We start from the raw sequence: 7808 nt of genomic DNA on the forward strand, positions 1-7808 counted from the left end.
CTGGAAAGCGTATTCTCCCCGGATGCGCGACCAGCTGCGTTGTCAGGGACCCGGTTGTGAATATTTCTTTTACAAAAAGGTCCCTGGTAGACAAACAATTATATCTTTTTGCCCGGGACTCCGATTGAGGTGACTCCAATGCCCAAGTCTTTGTATCATCGATCCCGTCATGTTCGTACCATTTTAACAAGGTGGTTACACTGTGAAAATGACCCTTTTGCCCTTGTCTCCAATCAGCCCCCTTCGAGAGAGAGCGGTATCCGGCGATTCTTTTCGCGGACTCTCCGCACCTCTTCCGGGAGTATTCTTCGACCTTAGGAAAGATGACCATCTGATATATGCCCTAAAGCACTGCTCTGTGTTGTTCCTGCATGTTTAAATAAATATGCTTGTGATTGTATGTATAGGTGACTCTGACAAACCCTTGCTCGCATTTTCTTCAATGACGACACCACGTCCGAGTCTGAGCTGCTTTCGGCCATCCGGGGTGGATGTCGACTTTATATTTCTCTTGTCAGCAGCTAGCTCGTGTTCTGAGCTGCTTTTCGGCCGTCGCGGGCAGCTGTTGAATTTCTTTCCATGGTAGTGACCCTATGCTCTGAGCTATTCTTCGGTCGTCTTAGGGAACTGCTACATTCTTTTTATCAACACCGCCTCATGCTAAGTGCTGCTTTCTAGCCGTCTTGAGCCGGGGTTGAGTTATTCCGGTAATGTCCCAGATCTGCGTGTAAAGACCGTTCTGGTGGCTACCGATTTATTTGTTGGTTTTATGCGAGGGTTCCGAGGGTCTAATTTACAGCTAGAACTTGTAAAGTAATGGTATACCATTTACATCCTGTCGTATTAATGACTCATGATATAGAGATAGGTTGTGGTGTTTCTACCGTTGCTATTTCATACATAGTGATCATCATGATAAGTTATTGTTGATGAACAACCATGCTTAGTAAATATATTGTTGAAACTCAACCTAGTGGGTTGATCTCGAGTCACGTGTTCGGGCTTATCCATGCAGCCACATTTGTCGTTGTGGGACGGCCTTGACTTGGTCTGATTGCCTGCTCTTTCACCGGTACCTCCAAAGATGGAGGGTTATGCACGCGTCTACCTTGGCCCGGTAGGCGGTGATAACCCTGTGAGCCAGTTGAGTTTTTTTGTGCGCACGTCCCCGTTTGGGACAATTTAGTTTGGCCACGACGGTGGCAGGTGTCATGAGGACATAGGGCCACCTAGGGCAGGACTCCTTGGAAGGATGAATGTCGGTGGTACGATGAAAGAGTCACGGGTGAGACAAGTTTCGTTGGAGCAATGCTGGTCCACCCGAATGGGATCACGAGGTCAGTGCTCCATAGTATGGGTAAAGTGTGCAACCTCTGCAGAGTGCCAAACCTATTCGAATAGTCGAGTCCATGGTATTGGAAAGCCCGACCAGACCTCAATAAGTGGTCAACCATATCAGTGATAATAATGATGGAAGAACTCGTCTGGTGCAGACATCGGAAGATGTTCGGTATATGACATGTTAGCCATGGGATGGCTATGAGATGAGTGGTCGGATGACCACATGAGTTGGATTGGATTTGGATCAGATTCATAGTGGATCATGAGAATAGTCGGAGTATAAATCATTTATCTAATACGCTTTACCTTATCGTATTCACTTTAGTAGTTATCTTGCTAGATAATCCTGTTATACCATGATAATTAATATTGCTAGATAGGTATGTTATAATGATTAATATTGCTCTAATAACAAATCATGCTTGAATGCCATAGAGCGCATTGCTTAGTGTATATGTTAGTTTGGCTTGCTTGCGAGTACATACAAAAGTACTCACCGGCTTTTAACATGGCCAGCTTCACATAAGAATCCGTCGTCCGTCAGCGAAGAGCCAGAGCGTTCGCGGGCTAGGAACGTAACCGAGTCAGATCCCTGTGGATTGGAGCCGCACCAGGACCATGCTGCCTTAGATAGAGCTTTTCCCGTTGCCATCACCCTTGTAGTTCATCATGTAAAACTCTTATATTCATTAATAGAAATGCATGTGTTCATGATACTTGTTGTAAACGTGCATGCGAGAGTGATTTCCTGGGCTGGTGTGTACGGCGACCATCTGGCTACAGTGGTAATCAGGCGGAGAGTCACAAGTTCTTGGAGAGCGTAAAGGATTACTTGAATAAAAATTTCTCTATGAAGGATCTATGAGAAGCTGCTTACATTCTAGGCATTAAGATCTATAGGGATAGATCGAGACGCCTGATAGGACTTTCACAAAGCACATAACTTGATAAAGTTTTGAAGAAGTTCAAAATGGAACAGGCCAAGAAGGGGTTCTTGCCAGTGTTACAAGGTATAAAATTGAGTAAGACTCGGTGCCCAGCAACTTCGGAAGATAGAGTACAAATGAGTTCCGTCCCCTATGCTTCAGCCATAGGTTCTATCATGTATGCAATGATATGCACTAGACCAGACGTCAGCTTGGCCATAAGTATGGAAAGCAGGTTTTAAAGTAATCCAGGAGTGGATCACTGGACGACGTCAAGAATATTCTAAAGTACCTGAAAAGGACTAAGGAAATGTTTCTCGTTTATGAAGGTGACAAAGAGCTCGTCATATAGGGTTACGTCTACGCAAGATTTGACACTGATCCGGATGACTCTGAGTATCAAACCGGATACATATTTATTCTTAATGGGGGCGCGGTAAGCTGGTGCAGTTCCAAGCAAAGCGTCGTAGCAGATTCTACATGTGAAGCGGAGTACATGGCTGCCTCGGAGGCACCTAAGGAGGGTGTCTGGATGAAGCAGTTCTTGACGGATCTTGGAGTTGTGCCGAGCGCACTAAATCCAATAACCCTGTTATGTGACAACACTGGTGCCATTGCTTTAGCAAAGGAACCAAGGTTTCACCAGAAGACTAGGCACATCAAACGATGCTTCAACCTCATCCGTGACTACGTCGAAGGAGACGACGTAAATATTTGCACAGTGCACACGGATCTGAATGTAGCAGACCCGCTGACTAAACCTCTTCCACGGGCAAAACGTGATCAACACCAGAATTGCATGGGTGTTAGATTTATTACAATGTAAATCACATGGCGATGTGAGGACTAGATTATTGACTCTAGTGCAAGTGGGAGACTGTTGGAAATATGCCCTAGAGGCAATGATAAAATAGTTATTATTATATTTCATGTTTCGAAGATAATTGTTTATTATCCATGCTATAATTGTATTGAATGAAAACATATATACATGTGTGGATACATAGACGAAACAATGTCCCTAGCAAGCCTCTAGTTGGCTAGCCCGTTGATCAAGGATAGTCAAGGTTTTCTCACTATATACAAGTGTTGTCACTTGATAACTGGATCACATCATTAGGAGAATCATGTGATGGACTAGACCCAAACTATGAACGTAGCATGTGATCGTGTCATTTTGTTGATATTGTTTTCTGCGTGTCAAGTATTTATTCCTATGACCATGAGATCATATAACTTACTGGCACCGGAGGAATACCTTGTGTGTATCAAACGTCCAACGTAACTGGGTGACTATAAAGGTGCTCTACAGGTATCTCCGAAGGTGTCCGTTGAGTTAGTATGGATCAAGACCGGGATTTGTCACTCCGTGTGACGGAGAGGTATCTCGGGGCCCACTCGGTAATGCAACATCACAAACAAGCCTTGCAAGCAATGTGACTACGTGTAAGTTACGGGATCTCGTATTACAGAATGAGTAAATAGACTTGCCGGTAACGAGATTGAAATAGGTATGCGGATACCGACGATTGAATCTCGGGCAAGTAACATGCCGAAGGACAAAGGGAATGACATACAGGATTATATGAATCCTTGGCACTGAGGTTCAACCGATAAGATCTTCAAAGAATATGTAGGGTCCAATATGGGTATCCAGGTCCCGCTATTGGATATTGACCGAGGAGTGTCTCGGGTCATGTCTACATAGTTCTCGAACCCGCAGGGTCTGCACACTTAAGGTTCGATGATGTTTTAGTATAGTTGAGTTATATGTGTGGTTACCGAATGTTGTTTGGAGTCCTGGATGAGATGACAGACGTCACGAGGGTTTCCAGAATGGTCCGGAAATGAAGATTGATATATACGATGGTTTCATTTGGTCACCAGAAAGTTTTGGGCATTTCCAGAAGTGTATCGGGAGTGACGAATGGGTTCCGGGTGTTTACCTGGAGGGGCCCACTGATACGTCTCAAACGTATCTATAATGTTTGATGGTTTCACGCTGTTATCTTGTCTTCTTTGGTTGTTTTATGTACCTTTTATATCTTTTTTGGGACTAACTTATTAATTCAGTGCCAAGTGCCAGTTCCTGTTTTTTCTGTGTTTTTGACTCTTTTCAGATCTGATTTTGGAACGGAGTCCAAACGGAAGAAAAACCCCGAAATGATTTTTTCCCAAACGGAAGAAGATCAGGGGGACTTTGGGCCAAGCCAGATGGGCTCCACGGAGCCCACAAGCCCCCACTTCGCCACCAGGGGGAGGCGGCGATGGGCAGACTTGTGGCCTCCCTGGCCACCCCCTGACCTAGATCCTTGGCCTATATATTCCCAAATATTCCGCAAAAAATTGGGGAGCCTCGAAAATACTTTTCCGCCGCCGCAAGCTTCCGTTTCCACGAGATCTCATCTGGAGACCCGTCCCGGCACCCTGCCGGAGGGGACTTTGGAGTTGGAGGGCTTCTTCATCATCATCATCGCCCCTCCAGTGACTCGTGAGTAGTTCACTTCAGACCTACGGGTCCGTAGTTAGTATCTAGATAGCTTCTTCTCTCTCTGGATCTTCAATAAAAAGTTCTCCATGATCTTCATGGAGATCTATCCGACGTAATATTCTTTGGCAATGTGTTTGTCGAGATCCGATGAATTGTGGATTTGTGATCAGATTATCTATGATATATATTTGAGTGTTTGCTGATTTCTTATATGCATGAATTGATATCCTTGTAAGTCTCTCCGAGTCTTGGGTTTTGTTTGGCCAACTAGATCTATGATTCTTGCAATGGGAGAAGTGCTTGGTTTTGGGTTCTACCATTTGGTGACCTTTCCCAGTGATAGTAGGGGCAGCAAGTCACATATCAAGTAGTTTCCATCAAGGGTAAAAAGATGGGGTTTTTATCATTTGTTTGAGATTATCCCTCTACATCATGTCATCTTACTTAAGGCGTTACTCTGTTCTTATGGACTTAATACACTAGATGCATGCTCGATAGCGGTCGACGTGTGGAGTAATAGTAGTAGATGCAGAAAGTACCAATCTACTTGTTTTGGACGTGATGCCTATAGATATAATCATTGCATAGATATCGTCGCGACTTTGCGCGGTTCTATCAATTGCTCGACAGTAATTTGTTCACCCACCGTCTACTTGCTTTCATGAGAGAAGCCACTAGTAAACACTACGGCCCCCGGGTCTATTCACATCCATCGTTTACACCTCCGCTTTTACTTTGCTTTGTTACTTTGTTGCTTTCAGTTCTCACTTGGCAAACAATCTATAAGGGATTGACAACCCCTTCATAGCGTTGGGAGCAAGCTTTTGAGTTTGTGGAGGATCTTGAGATACTCCTCCACTGGATTGATACCTTGGTTCTCGAAACAGAGGGAAATACTTACCGTCGCTATGCTACACCACCCTTTCCGCTTCGAGGGAACACCGACACAAGGCTCCAAGGCCACGGGGGAAATCCTTTGCATACTTGCCTAGGAAGTCCCTTAAGGCGTAGCCGCAACTGAAGGATTCCTGGTGCCGTCGACACACCTGTTTCTTGCGCCATTGGAAGGACTTTTGGGCATTAGCATAGCTGACATCACAAGCATTTCTGGCGCCGTTCCTCGGGAGGACAAATCAAGATCTATCCAAGTAGGTCTCACAAACTCTTCTCTTGCATTTACTTTTGTTGCCAGTTGCCTCTCGTTTTCCTCTCCCCCACTTCACATTTGTCGTTTTCATTTGCCTTTCTCCTTCGCCGCTTTCTTTTGCCTTTGCCGTTTTCCTTTGCCAGTTCTCTTGCTTGCTTGTGTGCTTGTTTGTTTGTTGAAGTCATCATGGATGAAAACACCAAACTTTGCGACTTCTCGAGCACTAATAATAATGATTTTATTAGTACTCCGAATGCTCCCGCCACTAGTGCGGAATCGTATGAAATCCACGCAGCTTTGCTGAATCTTGTTATGAAAGAGCAATTCTCTGGCCTTCCTAGTGAAGATGCCGCATCCCATCTCAATACCTTCATTGAGCTTTGTGATATGCAAAAGAAAAGAGATGTGGATAATGACGTGATTAAGTTGAAACTTTTTCCTTTCTCGTTCCGAGATGACGCAAAAACTTGGTTTTCTTCTTTGCCTAAAAATAGTATCGATTCTTGGGATAAGTGCAAAGATGCTTACATATCCAAGTATTTCCCGTCGGCTAAGATCATCTCCTTACGTAACGATATCATGAATTTGAAGCAACCTGATCATGATCACGTTGCACAATCTTGGGAGAGGATGAAGCTTATGATTAGAAATTGTCCCGCTCATGGCTTGAGTTTATGGATGATTATACAAATATTTTACGCTGGCTTGAATTTCGCTTCTCGCAATATCTTGGACTCCACCTCAGGTGGAACGTTCATGGAAATCACGTTAGGAGACGCTACAAAACTCCTAGACAATATCATGACCAACTACTCTCAGTGGCACACTGAAAGGTCGCCTGCTAGCAAAAAGGTGCACGCTATAGAAGAGATTAACTCGCTTAGTGCTAAGATGGATGAGTTGATGAATTTGGTTGCTAGTAGAAACGCTACCGTAGATCCTAATGACATGCCACTATCTTCTTTGATTGAGAGTAGCAACGCTAGTTTGGACGTGAAGTTTGTTGGTAGGAACAATTTTGGTAACAATAATGCTTTCAGAGGAAACTATGTTCCTAGGCCTTTTCCTAGTAACTCCTCTAACAATTATGGCAATTCCTACAACAACACTTATGGAAATCAAAACAAATTACCCTCTGATTTAGAGAGTAATATCAAAGAGTTCATCAACTCTCAAAAGATTTTCAATGCGTCCATAGAGGAAAAACTACTCAAAATAGACGATTTGGCTAAGAGCATTGATAGGATGTCTTGTGATATTGATGCTTTGAAAGTTAGATGCGCTCCTCCCAAGGTCAACTTGGATGAAACTTTGAAAGCTATGTGTATCTCCATGAATGAGAGCAAAGAAAGATCCGCCCAAATTCGCGCTAGAGATGAATGGTTTAAAAGGGTGCATTCTAGTGATGCAAATCACGAAGATCTTAAAGTGCTTGGTGTGTCCCCTCTTGAATCTTTGTTTTCGCGTGTCAAACCTACTTATGGAGGGGCTGGATATGAATCCACTTTGGATGAAAAACGCCCCAATGATTCAGAGTCCACCTATCTTGATGATAAAGGTGTGGAGAGTGGAGTAGAAGAAGTCAAAATTTTGGGTAGTAATGAAACTCCCACTTTGGATTTCAAGGAATTCAATTATGATAATTGTTCCTTGTTTGAATGCATTTCTTTGATGCAATCCATTGCAAACTCTCCACATGCTTATAGCCAAAGCAAAGCCTTTACCGCGCATATCGTAGATGCTATGATTAAATCTATTGAAGAGAAGCTCGAACTAGAAGTCTCTATACCTAGAAAACTTCATGATGAGTGGGAACCTACTATCAAAATCAAGATCAAAAACTATGAGTGCAATGCTTTGTGTGATTTGGGTGCTAGTGTTTCCGCGATTCCAAAGTCTTTAT

This window comes from Hordeum vulgare, chromosome 5H (assembly GCF_904849725.1).
Source record: "Hordeum vulgare subsp. vulgare chromosome 5H, MorexV3_pseudomolecules_assembly, whole genome shotgun sequence".
NCBI lineage: Eukaryota > Viridiplantae > Streptophyta > Magnoliopsida > Poales > Poaceae > Hordeum > Hordeum vulgare.